Source organism: Pongo abelii, chromosome Y, assembly GCF_028885655.2.
Source record: "Pongo abelii isolate AG06213 chromosome Y, NHGRI_mPonAbe1-v2.0_pri, whole genome shotgun sequence".
Taxonomy (NCBI): domain Eukaryota; kingdom Metazoa; phylum Chordata; class Mammalia; order Primates; family Hominidae; genus Pongo; species Pongo abelii.
In genome coordinates, this window is record NC_072009.2 from 36,194,043 (window position 1) to 36,210,085 (window position 16,043).

Here is a 16,043-nt window from a genome sequence, read left to right on the forward strand (position 1 = left end):
TCACAGTACCCTAATCCTAGCACATTTTGACATAGTTCTACTTAAGAAAAAGTAGTATTTGTAGAGGATCTGTCATGTGCATGTTAGCAAATACTTATCATGGTATATTATTCATCTTTGGTCATGATCACTTCTGTATATAGAATAGTAGAAGTTCTGAACCATGTACTGTATGATGGTGATTTTATGCTTCATTTGTCTGCCTTCATAGCTATGGATTTGTTTCATTTGTTGATGACGTGGATGTCCAGAAGATAGTAGAGGTAAGTAATTCAATGGAAAAGTCCCTTATTTATCTTACTGATACGACGTTTAGTGTTAGTGATATACTCAGACTTGTGTAAAATTTGGAGAAAGTTAGACTTCCTGTTCAAAATCCAAACTCAGAGTAACCTCCCATAACTTGATAGATCATGTTTATTTTTGAGTGGACACCTAGGTTCATGAACTACAGACAGGAAAGGTTGGAGACAGGGTGATGAAAAGTTTTTGATCAACTTTCACTTGATGCCTCTTGACACTGATTAGAGTGGCAAGGGTAAATAAGGTGGCTTCATGATGACAACATTTAATTTGGTGCGTAGTTGTCACTGATCGTCTATGATGATAGGAACCTTAGAAAGCTTTAGGTGTTTACCCAAGTCTTGGAAGCTAAGACTTGAAAATGGATTCTAGTTTTGTTACTGTTCTCTTTTCAGTCACAGATACATCTCCAGGGTAAAAAGCTGAAGCTGGGCCCTGCAATCAGGAAACAAAAGTTCTGTGAGTAGGAAAAGAAATTGTTCTTTTTTGACCCGGGTAGCTTTTCAAATAACTAAAAATAGGCTTTTTTCTTCTTGCTTTTCAAAAAGGCGCTCGTCTTGTGCAGCCACGTCCTTTGGTATTAAATCCTCCTCCTCCACCACAGTTTCAGAACATCTGGAGGAATGCAAACACTGAAACTTGCCTGCAGCCCCTAATCACGCTGAATCCTATAACTCAGTACGTTCAGGTAAGAAGTGCTTATGGTCCTGTTCTCTTGTTTATTGTAGTCATCCTTGCGTCTGTGGAATTGTATCTACACTTTCCGTAGTAAGTGGCAATGGAATCCCTGTTTAAACAGTGTGAGTAATGGGAAATTTGTTACTTTTGTTAGAAATTTCTTACTCTTAGTGTTGGTTATTTGAGCTAAAAATCTTCTATGTACTTTGCAAGGCTTTCTCTCAGAAATGACCTCTTTAGACACATGAACAAATCTCTTCCTGTCTCTTCCTTTTTCACCCTATGTAACTAGTTGCTAAAGTATTTGGAAGCAGCTCTCCTTATGTGTCTGCCTAGTTTATTGTTCTCCAAGGTTAGCGGTTAACCTAGCTATTCTTTACTTGCAGTGCTTTCCAGATGCCTCGTCATATAAATTGCTGACTTCTGGATATATTCTGGTTCTGGGATGGGTAGATTTCTGATCTCTTTTACTCTATGTAAATCCCGTGAGTTTCTGGCATGTCATTTCTCTGATGCTGGTTGCTTTGATGTTTAAAGTGAGATTTGACATCGTTTGTCACTTACTGGTGATAAATAACATTTATTTTGTTCTTCGTTCCTCTTATTTCAGTGTGTGTTTAAAACACCTTTTCTTTGATGGAAAATAAAGTAACAAAATAGTAGTGAAATAGTTCTTCAGTGTCTCTCATATGTTGACATTTTCCATGTACTCGAAACGTGTAGGGTACACCTCTTCTTCTTTTTTCCTTCTCTGAGCAATGACTAGAAGAAAAGCCCTACGTGTTTCTAGCATTTACGGTGAGCCATTACTGAATCTGGGTATATTCATGAATGCTGCTACCTGTATGTTTTTAATCAGTAAGAATTTATTGAAACGTAGAAGACGTTATACTGTCTCTTTTCCAGTTATGGCTATATACTGCCCTTAATTTGTGGAAATGAAGTATAGAGAAAGCCGTAACATCTGTCGAAGAACTACAGTATTACCCTATAATGTTGTCAAATACCAAACAATCTAGAAGTATTTTGCCAAAGAAATAGCAAATGTATGAATTTAATTTACGTTGAAATCTATCCTAATGGAGCCTTATCACCAGTGTAAGAAATAACTTCTGGGTGGGCATAAGTACCCGGTATATATGAGGTAAACTTTGGCTGGTGAAATAGTCACTTCTTTTGTCATTTGTCTCTTCCCCCTCCCCACCCAAAGGGTAGCACTTGACAGACAATTTTTATTTCTTCATAAAGTCAGTCATTTAGAAATCTGGATTGCTGTACGTAGAAAAACAATTACTGTTTCAAAGTTTTTCATATTTTTGTTATATTGGGTATGATATTTCTTTCTATTTAAAAAAAATGTTTTACCGTATTAATCCATTCTTTCTGTCAACTTTATTTTCAGGCTTATTCTACTTATCCAGATTCACCAGATCAATTTATATCTATAAATTCCGTCATCCCTGGATATCAGTTGCCTGTATATAATTATCAGGTAATTGAAGAGGGAGTAAAATGTTTTACCTTCAGCTACTATTGAGGCCTTCAACTTGTTTATACAAATTGCTTGAATAGTTTGTCATTTTAAAGTAGTGAAATGTACCTAAAATTTAAGAAATCACTTAGAATTCGTGTAATGAGGACCTCTGTGTTACTTAGAAGTGATGAAATCAGATTTTGACAGGAGTGTACTCAGCAATAACTTTTGTGTAGAACAATTTCTGAGATTTGTGTTTCCGTCTTTGTTTCAGCATGTATTTTGTTATCTTTGCTGTCAAAGAGCTGAAACATCCAGGCTGACTTTCATGAATCTTGCAGAGATATAAAGTGAAATAAAAGCTTTACCCAATTCTTAGAGCACAGAATTCCAATTGTATTTTTATTTTAGCTTGCTGCTTCATGGTAGTAGTTCTCTGGGTCTGTTTTCAACGATACAACTCTTATCTATGACCCGTAATCATATGTGTGGTAACAAATTCAAAGAATTAATATCTTTGAGGATGCTACAATTCTATTTCCAGAAAATTGGGAAGATTGAGGTTTTCCATGTAGAAGTAACAACAAGAACTTCAGGGATTAGAAACCTAAAGTACTTCTTTTTTTCTATTCTGTTTCTTTCATTATAACAAAGGAGCCATCATGATAAATACTTCAATATTATGTAACTCACGGGTTTTTGAAAATGTGTAGGAGTATTTACATAATTTTGGTTACTTTTTTTTTTTTTTTAAAAAAAAGATTCCACTGCACTGGCCTGTTGGGGCGCAAAGGAGTTATGTTGTTCCTCTGGTAAAGCGAATTAGTGAAACATATACTTCCTCTTCTTTCTTGATTTTTTGTGTGTCGTATGTGCCTATAAATATTTTAAATCATCCTTTATATTAATGTGTTACGTTTTGTTACTTTCTTTTTAACCTCCCATGGCAGCAACAGTGCCTTTTTCTCTCTCAGGTTTTGTATACTTAAGCAATGGCTTATCCACGTAATGACAAGTGTTCAGTTACTTGTTGGTAGATTATTTAATGTAAGAAAGGTAGTCCTAATGTGGCTTTACCTAAGAACGGTAGTATTAATTTGGCTTTAGAAGAGCATGTATCTGATTAGAATCTGCGTCTGGATTTACCAAGCATAAAAAATTTGATAAAGAGAAACAGAAATGTTTTTCTGTTAATTACTCTTAAAGAAGAGTAGGATTAAAAAGAGCATTACCTCTATAACACCTGAGCTGCTTTCCCCCATGTAACTAAAATATTTGAAAGCAGTTCTTCTCATGTGTCTGCCTACTTTATTCTTCTCTAAGTTTAGCAATTAATCCAGCTATTCTTTATTTGAAATGATTTCCAGATGCCTCTGCATATAAATTGCTGACTTCTGGATATATTCTGATTCTGGAATGGGTAGAGTTCTGATAGTTTTAGATATCTGTAAATCCCATCAGTTTTTAGCATGTAGTGTCTCTGATCCTTGTTACTTTGCTATTTAAAGTAGATTTGACATACTCTGTCACTTATTGGTGATAAATAACGCTTATTTCCTTCTTAGTTCATTTTATTTATATCTTAGTTGAAAAGACATTTTCTTTGATGGAAAATAAAGTAACAGAATAGTAGTGAAATAGTTATTCAGTGTTTCTCATTTGTTGACGTTTTCCCTGTGCTTGAAACACATACGGTATACCTCATCTTCTTTTTCCTTCTCTGACCAATGGCTAGAATAAAAGCCCTACTTTTAACATTTACTGTGAGCCATTACCGAACCTGGGTGTATTCATGCCTGCTGCGTACCTATATGTATTCAAACAATTAGTATTTATTGAAACATATGAGACTTTATACTTTCTCTTTTCCAGTATTGGATTATATACTGCACTTAGTTTTTCAACATAAAGTACAGAAAACGCCATAAATTCCGTAGAACTACATATTACCTTATAATATTGTCAAACACAAATCAGTCCGGAAGCATTTTTACAGCGAAATAGCAAATGTATTAATTTAACTTACATTGAACTCTGTCTTAATGTAGCCTTATCACCAGTGTAAGAAATAACTTCTGGGTGGGCATAAGTACACAATATAAGTAAGGTTAAGTTTGCCTGGTGAAATAGCCAGTTCTTTTGTCATTTGTCTGTTCCCCCTCCACGCCCAACCGTAGGACTTGACCGAGAATAATACATTCTTCATAAATCAGTCAGTCATACACAATTCTGCATTGTTGTATATAGAAAAATAATTAGTATTTCAATGTTTTTCATATTTTTGTTCTACTGGGAATATTTCTTTCTAATTAAAAAAAAAGTTTTACCTTATTAATTCATTCTTTCTGTATAATTTATTTTCAGGCATATCGTACTTATCCAAATGCACCAGTTCAGGTCATCACTAGATATCAGTCGCCTGTATATAATTATCAGGTAATGTAAGAGGAAGTAAAATGATTTGCTTTCCGATATTATAGAGGCCTTTAACTTGTTTATACAAATTTCCTGAATAGTTTGTCATTTTAAACTAGTGAAGTGTACCTAAAATTTAAGGCAACACTTAGAATTAGTGTAGAATGAAGACCTCTGTCTTATTTAGAAGTAATGAAGTAATATTTTGACAGGAATATACTTGGCAGTAACTTTTCTGTAGAACAGATTTCTGAGATTTGGTGTCCCCTTCTTCATTTCTGGATTGTAGTTTTCATCTTTGCTGTCAAATAACTGAATGAAACATCCAAAGTTGACTTTGCTGAATTTTGTTAGGGAGATAGAGTGAAGTAAAATTATGATCCACTTTTTAGAGCACAGAATTCCAATTATATTTTCATTTTAGCTGGCTGTTTCACGGTAGTAATTCTCTGGATCTCTTTTCATAGATAGGACTATGTCTGTGACCCATAATTATATCTGTGGTGATAAACTGAAAGAGCTACTATCTTTGAGGTTTCCACATTGCCAACTCCAGAAAATTTGGAGAAAGGTGAAGTTTCATATATAAAAGTAACAAGAATGTCATGGACTAAAAACATAAAGTACTTAAGTTTTCCATTCTGTTACTTTTATTATAATGAAAAAGGAGACAGCAGGATAAGTACTTCAATATTGTGTTTCTCATGTGTTTTTGAAAATGTGTAGGAATATTTTAATAGTTTTGGTGTCCGTTTTTTTTTTGGTTTTTTTTGTTTGTTTGTTTGTTTTTTTAAAGATGCCACCATAGTGGCCTGTTGGAGAGCAAAGGGATTGTGTTGTACTTGACGTTAAGTGAATTAGCCAAACGTACACTTCCTGTTCATTCTTGATTTTTTTCCATGTCATATGTGCCTATAAATATGTTTAAATGATTCTTTATATTAATGTTTTATTTATTTGTTTTTTTACTTTCTTGTTAACCCGATTATAAACTCCAATGGGAGCAACAGTGCCTTTTTTGCTCTCAGGTTTTTATGTGCTTAAGCAATGGCAGGTCCACATAGTGATAGACTATATAATCAAAGAAAGGTAGTATTCACGAGGCTTTAGAATTAGTATGTATCTGCGTAGAATCTGCCTCTGGCTTTACCAGCAATAGAACATTTGTAGAAGAGAAACAGAAATGCTTTGCTGTTAATTACTCTTAAATAAGAATAGGAATAAACAAGAGTATTACCTCTAAACCACCTGAGCTGCTTTCCCCCCTTATAACCAGTTCCTAAAGTGCATGAAAGCAGCTCTCCTTACGTGTCTGCCCACTTTATTCTTCTGTAAGTTTAGCAGTTCATCTAGCTACTCTTTATTTGAAATGATTTCCAGATGCCTCCTCATGTAAATTGCTGACTTCTGGATATATTCTGGTTCTGGAATGGGTAGATTTCCGATGTGGTTTGATATATATATATAAATCGCGTGAGCTTCTGGCATCTGATTTCTCTGATCCTGCTTACATTGATATTTAAAGTAGGATTTGACATACTCTATCACTTACTGTTGATAAATAACGTTTGTATTCTTCTTAGTCTATTTTATTTATGTGTCAGTTTAAAAGACATATTCTTTGATGGAAAATAAAGTAACAAAATAATAGTGAACCAGTTGTGCAGTGTCTCTAATTTGTTGACATTTTCCACGTGCTTGAAACATGTATGGTATACCTCTTCTTTTTCCTTCTCTGAACAGTGGCTAGAAAAAAAGCCCTACTTGTTTGTGTCATTGACTGTGAGCCATTACTGAATCTGGGTGTATTCATGTATGCTGCTGCCTGTATGTTTTCAAACAATAAGAATTTATAGAAACATACAAGACATACTTTCTCTTCTGCACTATTGGATTATAGACTGCACTTAGTTTTTCGGAATGAAGTACAGAAAAAGCCATAACATCTATAGAACTACATGTTACCCTATAATATTGTCTAATACAAAACAGTCTAGAAATATTTTTACAGAGAGATAGCAAATGTGTTAATTTAACTTACATTGCAATCTGTCTAAGTGGAGCCTTATCACCAGTGTAAGAAATAACTTCTGGGTGGGCATAAGTACCCGGTATATATAAGGTAAGCTTTGGCTGGTGAAATAGTCACTTCTTTTGTCATTTGTCTCTTCCCCCTCCCCACCCAAAGGGTAGCACTTGACAAGAGAATTTTTATTTCTTCATAAAGTCAGTCATTTAGAAATCTGCATTGCTGTACGTAGAAAAACAATTACTGTTTCAAGGTTTTTCATATTTTTGTTATATTGGGAATTGTATTTCTTTCTATTTAAAAAAACGTTTTACCGTATTAATTCATTCTTTCTGTCAACTTTATTTTCAGGCTTATTCTACTTATCCAGATTCACCAGGTCAATTTACATCTATAAATTCCTTCATCCCTGGATATCAGTTGCCTGTATATAATTATCAGGTAATTGAAGAGGGAGTAAAATGGTTTACTTTCAGCTACTATTGAGGCCTTCAACTTGTTTATACAAATTGCTTGAATAGTTTGTCATTTTAAAGTAGGGAAATGTACCTAAAATTTAAGAAATCACTTAGAATTCGTGTAATGAGGACCTCTGTGTTACTTAGAAGTGATGAAATCAGATTTTGACAGGAGTGTACTCAGCAATAACTTTTGTGTAGAACAATTTCTGAGATTTGTGTTTCCGTCTTTGTTTCAGCATGTATTTTGTTATCTTTGCTGTCAAAGAGCTGAAACATCCAGGCTGACTTTCATGAATCTTGCAGAGATATAAAGTGAAATAAAAGCTTTACCCAATTCTTAGAGCACAGAATTCCAATTGTATTTTTATTTTAGCTTGCTGCTTCATGGTAGTAGTTCTCTGGGTCTGTTTTCAACGATACAACTCTTATCTATGACCCGTAATCATATGTCTGGTAACAAATTCAAAGAATTAATATCTTTGAGGATGCTACAATTCTATTTCCAGAAAATTGGGAAGATTGAGGTTTTCCATGTAGAAGTAACAACAAGAACTTCAGGGATTAGAAACCTAAAGTACTTCTTTTTTTCTATTCTGTTTCTTTCATTATAACAAAGGAGCCATCATGATAAATACTTCAATATTATGTAACTCACGGGTTTTTGAAAATGTGTAGGAGTATTTACATAATTTTGGTTACTTTTTTTTTTTTTTTTAAAAAGATTCCACTGCACTGGCCTGTTGGGGCGCAAAGGAGTTATGTTGTTCCTCTGGTAAAGCGAATTAGTGAAACATATACTTCCTCTTCTTTCTTGATTTTTTGTGTGTCATATGTGCCTATAAATATTTTAAATCATCCTTTATATTAATGTGTTACGTTTTGTTACTTTCTTTTTAACCTCCCATGGCAGCAACAGTGCCTTTTTCTCTCTCAGGTTTTGTATGCTTAAGCAATGGCTTATCCACGTAATGACAAGTGTTCAGTTACTTGTTGGTAGATTATTTAATGTAAGAAAGGTAGTCCTAATGTGGCTTTACCTAAGAACGGTAGTATTAATTTGGCTTTAGAAGAGCATGTATCTGATTAGAATCTGCGTCTGGATTTACCAAGCATAAAAAATTTGATAAAGAGAAACAGAAATGTTTTTCTGTTAATTACTCTTAAAGAAGAATAGGATTAAAAAGAGCATTACCTCTATAACACCTGAGCTGCTTTCCCCCATGTAACTAAAATATTTGAAAGCAGTTCTTCTCATGTGTCTGCCTACTTTATTCTTCTCTAAGTTTAGCAATTAATCCAGCTATTCTTTATTTGAAATGATTTCCAGATGCCTCTGCATATAAATTGCTGACTTCTGGATATATTCTGATTCTGGAATGGGTAGAGTTCTGATAGTTTTAGATATCTGTAAATCCCATCAGTTTCTAGCATGTAGTGTCTCTGATCCTTGTTACTTTGCTATTTAAAGTAGATTTGACATATTCTGTCACTTATTGGTGATAAATAACGCTTATTTCCTTCTTAGTTCATTTTATTTATATCTTAGTTGAAAAGACATTTTCTTTGATGGAAAATAAAGTAACAGAATCGTAGTGAAATAGTTATTCAGTGTTTCTCATTTGTTGACGTTTTCCCTGTGCTTGAAACACGTACGGTATACCTCATCAATGGGTAGAATAAAAGCCCTACTTCTAACATTTACTGTGAGCCATTACCGAATCTGGGTGTATTCATGCCTGCTGCGTACCTATATGTGTTCAAACAATTAGTATTTATTGAAACATATGAGACTTTATACTTTCTCTTTTCCAGTATTGGATTATATACTGCACTTAGTTTTTCAACTTAAAGTACGGAAAACGCCGTAAATTCTGTAGAACTACATATTACCTTATAGTATTGTCAAACACAAATCAGTCCGGAAGCATTTTTACAGCGAAATGGCAAATGTATTAATTTAACTTACATTGAACTCTGTCTTCATGCAGCCTTATCACCAGTGAAAGAAATAACTTCTGGGTGGGCATAAGTACACAATATAAGTAAGGTTAACTTTGCCTGGTGAAATAGCCAATTATTTTGTCATTTGTCTGTTCCCCCTCCACGCCCAACCGTAGGACTTGACCGAGAATAATACATTCTTCATAAATCAGTCAGTCATTTACAATTCTGCATTGTTGTGTATAGAAAAATAATTAGTATTTCAATGTTTTTCATATTTTTGTTCTACTGGGAATATTTCTTTCTAATTAAAAAAAAAGTTTTACCTTATTAATTCATTCTTTCTGTATAATTTATTTTCAGGCATATCGTACTTATCCAAATGCACCAGTTCAGGTCATCACTAGATATCAGTCGCCTGTATATAATTATCAGGTAATGTAAGAGGAAGTAAAATGATTTGCTTTCCGATATTATAGAGGCCTTTAACTTGTTTATACAAATTTCCTGAATAGTTTGTCATTTTAAACTAGTGAAGTGTACCTAAAATTTAAGGCAACACTTAGAATTAGTGTAGAATGAAGACCTCTGTCTTATTAAGAAGTAATGAAGTAATATTTTGACAGGAATATACTTGGCAGTAACTTTTCTGTAGAACAGATTTCTGAGATTTGGTGTCCCCTTCTTCATTTCTGGATTGTAGTTTTCATCTTTGCTGTCAAATAACTGAATGAAACATCCAAAGTTGACTTTGCTGAATTTTGTTAGGGAGATAGAGTGAAGTAAAATTATGATCCACTTTTTAGAGCACAGAATTCCAATTATATTTTCATTTTAGCTGGCTGTTTCACGGTAGTAATTCTCTGGATCTCTTTTCATAGATAGGACTATGTCTGTGACCCATAATTATATCTGTGGTGATAAACTGAAAGAGCTACTATCTTTGAGGTTTCCACATTGCCAACTCCAGAAAATTTGGAGAAAGGTGAAGTTTCATATATAAAAGTAACAAGAATGTCATGGACTAAAAACATAAAGTACTTAAGTTTTCCATTCTGTTACTTTTATTATAATGAAAAAGGAGACAGCAGGATAAGTACTTCAATATTGTGTTTCTCATGTGTTTTTGAAAATGTGTAGGAATATTTTAATAGTTTTGGTGTCCGTTTTTTTTTTGGTTTTTTTTGTTTGTTTGTTTGTTTTTTTAAAGATGCCACCATAGTGGCCTGTTGGAGAGCAAAGGGATTGTGTTGTACTTGACGTTAAGTGAATTAGCCAAACGTACACTTCCTGTTCATTCTTGATTTTTTTCCATGTCATATGTGCCTATAAATATGTTTAAATGATTCTTTATATTAATGTTTTATTTATTTGTTTTTTTACTTTCTTGTTAACCCGATTATAAACTCCAATGGGAGCAACAGTGCCTTTTTTGCTCTCAGGTTTTTATGTGCTTAAGCAATGGCAGGTCCACATAGTGATAGACTATATAATCAAAGAAAGGTAGTATTCACGAGGCTTTAGAATTAGTATGTATCTGCGTAGAATCTGCCTCTGGCTTTACCAGCAATAGAACATTTGTAGAAGAGAAACAGAAATGCTTTGCTGTTAATTACTCTTAAATAAGAATAGGAATAAACAAGAGTATTACCTCTAAACCACCTGAGCTGCTTTCCCCCCTTATAACCAGTTCCTAAAGTGCATGAAAGCAGCTCTCCTTACGTGTCTGCCCACTTTATTCTTCTGTAAGTTTAGCAGTTCATCTAGCTACTCTTTATTTGAAATGATTTCCAGATGCCTCCTCATGTAAATTGCTGACTTCTGGATATATTCTGGTTCTGGAATGGGTAGATTTCCGATGTGGTTTGATATATATATATAAATCGCGTGAGCTTCTGGCATCTGATTTCTCTGATCCTGCTTACATTGATATTTAAAGTAGGATTTGACATACTCTATCACTTACTGTTGATAAATAACGTTTGTATTCTTCTTAGTCTATTTTATTTATGTGTCAGTTTAAAAGACATATTCTTTGATGGAAAATAAAGTAACAAAATAATAGTGAACCAGTTGTGCAGTGTCTCTAATTTGTTGACATTTTCCACGTGCTTGAAACATGTATGGTATACCTCTTCTTTTTCCTTCTCTGAACAGTGGCTAGAAAAAAAGCCCTACTTGTTTGTGTCATTGACTGTGAGCCATTACTGAATCTGGGTGTATTCATGTATGCTGCTGCCTGTATGTTTTCAAACAATAAGAATTTATAGAAACATACAAGACATACTTTCTCTTCTGCACTATTGGATTATAGACTGCACTTAGTTTTTCGGAATGAAGTACAGAAAAAGCCATAACATCTATAGAACTACATGTTACCCTATAATATTGTCTAATACAAAACAGTCTAGAAATATTTTTACAGAGAGATAGCAAATGTGTTAATTTAACTTACATTGCAATCTGTCTAAGTGGAGCCTTATCACCAGTGTAAGAAATAACTTCTGGGTGGGCATAAGTACCCGGTATATATAAGGTAAGCTTTGGCTGGTGAAATAGTCACTTCTTTTGTCATTTGTCTCTTCCCCCTCCCCACCCAAAGGGTAGCACTTGACAAGAGAATTTTTATTTCTTCATAAAGTCAGTCATTTAGAAATCTGCATTGCTGTACGTAGAAAAACAATTACTGTTTCAAGGTTTTTCATATTTTTGTTATATTGGGAATTGTATTTCTTTCTATTTAAAAAAACGTTTTACCGTATTAATTCATTCTTTCTGTCAACTTTATTTTCAGGCTTATTCTACTTATCCAGATTCACCAGGTCAATTTACATCTATAAATTCCTTCATCCCTGGATATCAGTTGCCTGTATATAATTATCAGGTAATTGAAGAGGGAGTAAAATGGTTTACTTTCAGCTACTATTGAGGCCTTCAACTTGTTTATACAAATTGCTTGAATAGTTTGTCATTTTAAAGTAGGGAAATGTACCTAAAATTTAAGAAATCACTTAGAATTCGTGTAATGAGGACCTCTGTGTTACTTAGAAGTGATGAAATCAGATTTTGACAGGAGTGTACTCAGCAATAACTTTTGTGTAGAACAATTTCTGAGATTTGTGTTTCCGTCTTTGTTTCAGCATGTATTTTGTTATCTTTGCTGTCAAAGAGCTGAAACATCCAGGCTGACTTTCATGAATCTTGCAGAGATATAAAGTGAAATAAAAGCTTTACCCAATTCTTAGAGCACAGAATTCCAATTGTATTTTTATTTTAGCTTGCTGCTTCATGGTAGTAGTTCTCTGGGTCTGTTTTCAACGATACAACTCTTATCTATGACCCGTAATCATATGTCTGGTAACAAATTCAAAGAATTAATATCTTTGAGGATGCTACAATTCTATTTCCAGAAAATTGGGAAGATTGAGGTTTTCCATGTAGAAGTAACAACAAGAACTTCAGGGATTAGAAACCTAAAGTACTTCTTTTTTTCTATTCTGTTTCTTTCATTATAACAAAGGAGCCATCATGATAAATACTTCAATATTATGTAACTCACGGGTTTTTGAAAATGTGTAGGAGTATTTACATAATTTTGGTTACTTTTTTTTTTTTTTTTAAAAAGATTCCACTGCACTGGCCTGTTGGGGCGCAAAGGAGTTATGTTGTTCCTCTGGTAAAGCGAATTAGTGAAACATATACTTCCTCTTCTTTCTTGATTTTTTGTGTGTCATATGTGCCTATAAATATTTTAAATCATCCTTTATATTAATGTGTTACGTTTTGTTACTTTCTTTTTAACCTCCCATGGCAGCAACAGTGCCTTTTTCTCTCTCAGGTTTTGTATGCTTAAGCAATGGCTTATCCACGTAATGACAAGTGTTCAGTTACTTGTTGGTAGATTATTTAATGTAAGAAAGGTAGTCCTAATGTGGCTTTACCTAAGAACGGTAGTATTAATTTGGCTTTAGAAGAGCATGTATCTGATTAGAATCTGCGTCTGGATTTACCAAGCATAAAAAATTTGATAAAGAGAAACAGAAATGTTTTTCTGTTAATTACTCTTAAAGAAGAATAGGATTAAAAAGAGCATTACCTCTATAACACCTGAGCTGCTTTCCCCCATGTAACTAAAATATTTGAAAGCAGTTCTTCTCATGTGTCTGCCTACTTTATTCTTCTCTAAGTTTAGCAATTAATCCAGCTATTCTTTATTTGAAATGATTTCCAGATGCCTCTGCATATAAATTGCTGACTTCTGGATATATTCTGATTCTGGAATGGGTAGAGTTCTGATAGTTTTAGATATCTGTAAATCCCATCAGTTTCTAGCATGTAGTGTCTCTGATCCTTGTTACTTTGCTATTTAAAGTAGATTTGACATATTCTGTCACTTATTGGTGATAAATAACGCTTATTTCCTTCTTAGTTCATTTTATTTATATCTTAGTTGAAAAGACATTTTCTTTGATGGAAAATAAAGTAACAGAATCGTAGTGAAATAGTTATTCAGTGTTTCTCATTTGTTGACGTTTTCCCTGTGCTTGAAACACGTACGGTATACCTCATCAATGGGTAGAATAAAAGCCCTACTTCTAACATTTACTGTGAGCCATTACCGAATCTGGGTGTATTCATGCCTGCTGCGTACCTATATGTGTTCAAACAATTAGTATTTATTGAAACATATGAGACTTTATACTTTCTCTTTTCCAGTATTGGATTATATACTGCACTTAGTTTTTCAACTTAAAGTACGGAAAACGCCGTAAATTCTGTAGAACTACATATTACCTTATAGTATTGTCAAACACAAATCAGTCCGGAAGCATTTTTACAGCGAAATGGCAAATGTATTAATTTAACTTACATTGAACTCTGTCTTCATGCAGCCTTATCACCAGTGAAAGAAATAACTTCTGGGTGGGCATAAGTACACAATATAAGTAAGGTTAACTTTGCCTGGTGAAATAGCCAATTATTTTGTCATTTGTCTGTTCCCCCTCCACGCCCAACCGTAGGACTTGACCGAGAATAATACATTCTTCATAAATCAGTCAGTCATTTACAATTCTGCATTGTTGTGTATAGAAAAATAATTAGTATTTCAATGTTTTTCATATTTTTGTTCTACTGGGAATATTTCTTTCTAATTAAAAAAAAAGTTTTACCTTATTAATTCATTCTTTCTGTATAATTTATTTTCAGGCATATCGTACTTATCCAAATGCACCAGTTCAGGTCATCACTAGATATCAGTCGCCTGTATATAATTATCAGGTAATGTAAGAGGAAGTAAAATGATTTGCTTTCCGATATTATAGAGGCCTTTAACTTGTTTATACAAATTTCCTGAATAGTTTGTCATTTTAAACTAGTGAAGTGTACCTAAAATTTAAGGCAACACTTAGAATTAGTGTAGAATGAAGACCTCTGTCTTATTAAGAAGTAATGAAGTAATATTTTGACAGGAATATACTTGGCAGTAACTTTTCTGTAGAACAGATTTCTGAGATTTGGTGTCCCCTTCTTCATTTCTGGATTGTAGTTTTCATCTTTGCTGTCAAATAACTGAATGAAACATCCAAAGTTGACTTTGCTGAATTTTGTTAGGGAGATAGAGTGAAGTAAAATTATGATCCACTTTTTAGAGCACAGAATTCCAATTATATTTTCATTTTAGCTGGCTGTTTCACGGTAGTAATTCTCTGGATCTCTTTTCATAGATAGGACTATGTCTGTGACCCATAATTGTATCTATGGTGATAAACTGAAAGAGCTACTATCTTTGAGGTTTCCACATTGCCAACTCCAGAAAATTTGGAGAAAGGTGAAGTTTCATATATAAAAGTAACAAGAATGTCATGGACTAAAAACATAAAGTACTTAAGTTTTCCATTCTGTTACTTTTATTATAGTGAAAAAGGAGACAGCAGGATAAGTACTTCAATATTGTGTTTCTCATGTGTTTTTGAAAATGTGTAGGAATATTTTAATAGTTTTGGTGTCCGTTTTTTTTTTTTGTTTTTTTTTGTTTGTTTGTTTGTTTTTTTAAAGATGCCACCATAGTGGCCTGTTGGAGAGCAAAGGGATTGTGTTGTACTTGACATTAAGTGAATTAGCCAAACGTACACTTCCTGTTCATTCTTGATTTTTTTCCATGTCATATGTGCCTATAAATATGTTTAAATGATTCTTTATATTAATGTTTTATTTATTTGTTTTTTTACTTTCTTGTTAACCCGATTATAAACTCCAATGGGAGCAACAGTGCCTTTTTTGCTCTCAGGTTTTTATGTGCTTAAGCAATGGCAGGTCCACATAATGATAGACAATATAATCAAAGGTAGTATTCACATGGCTTTAGAATTAGTATGTATCTGTGTAGCATCTGCCTCTGGCATTACCAGCAATAGAACATTTGTAGAAGAGAAACAGAAATGCTTTGCTGTTAATTACTCTTAAATAAGAATAGGAATAAACAAGAGTATTACCTCTAAACCACCTGAGCTGCTTTCCCCCCTTATCGCCAGTTCCTAAAGTGCATGAAAGCAGCTCTCCTTACGTGTCTGCCCACTTTATTCTTCTGTAAGTTTAGCAGTTCATCTAGCTACTCTTCATTTGAAATGATTTCCAGATGCCTCCTCATGTAAATTGCTGACTTCTGGATATATTCTGGTTCTGGAATGGGTAGATTTCCGATGTGGTTTGATATATATATATGTAAATCGCGTGAGCTTCT

At 33.6% G+C, this 16,043-nt stretch overlaps 1 pseudogene; it reads left to right on the top strand.

Annotated features, from left to right (window-relative positions):
• Window positions 1–16,043, top strand: part of LOC129053220 (deleted in azoospermia protein 1-like) — a 51,722-nt pseudogene that overhangs the window by 29,136 nt on the left and 6,543 nt on the right.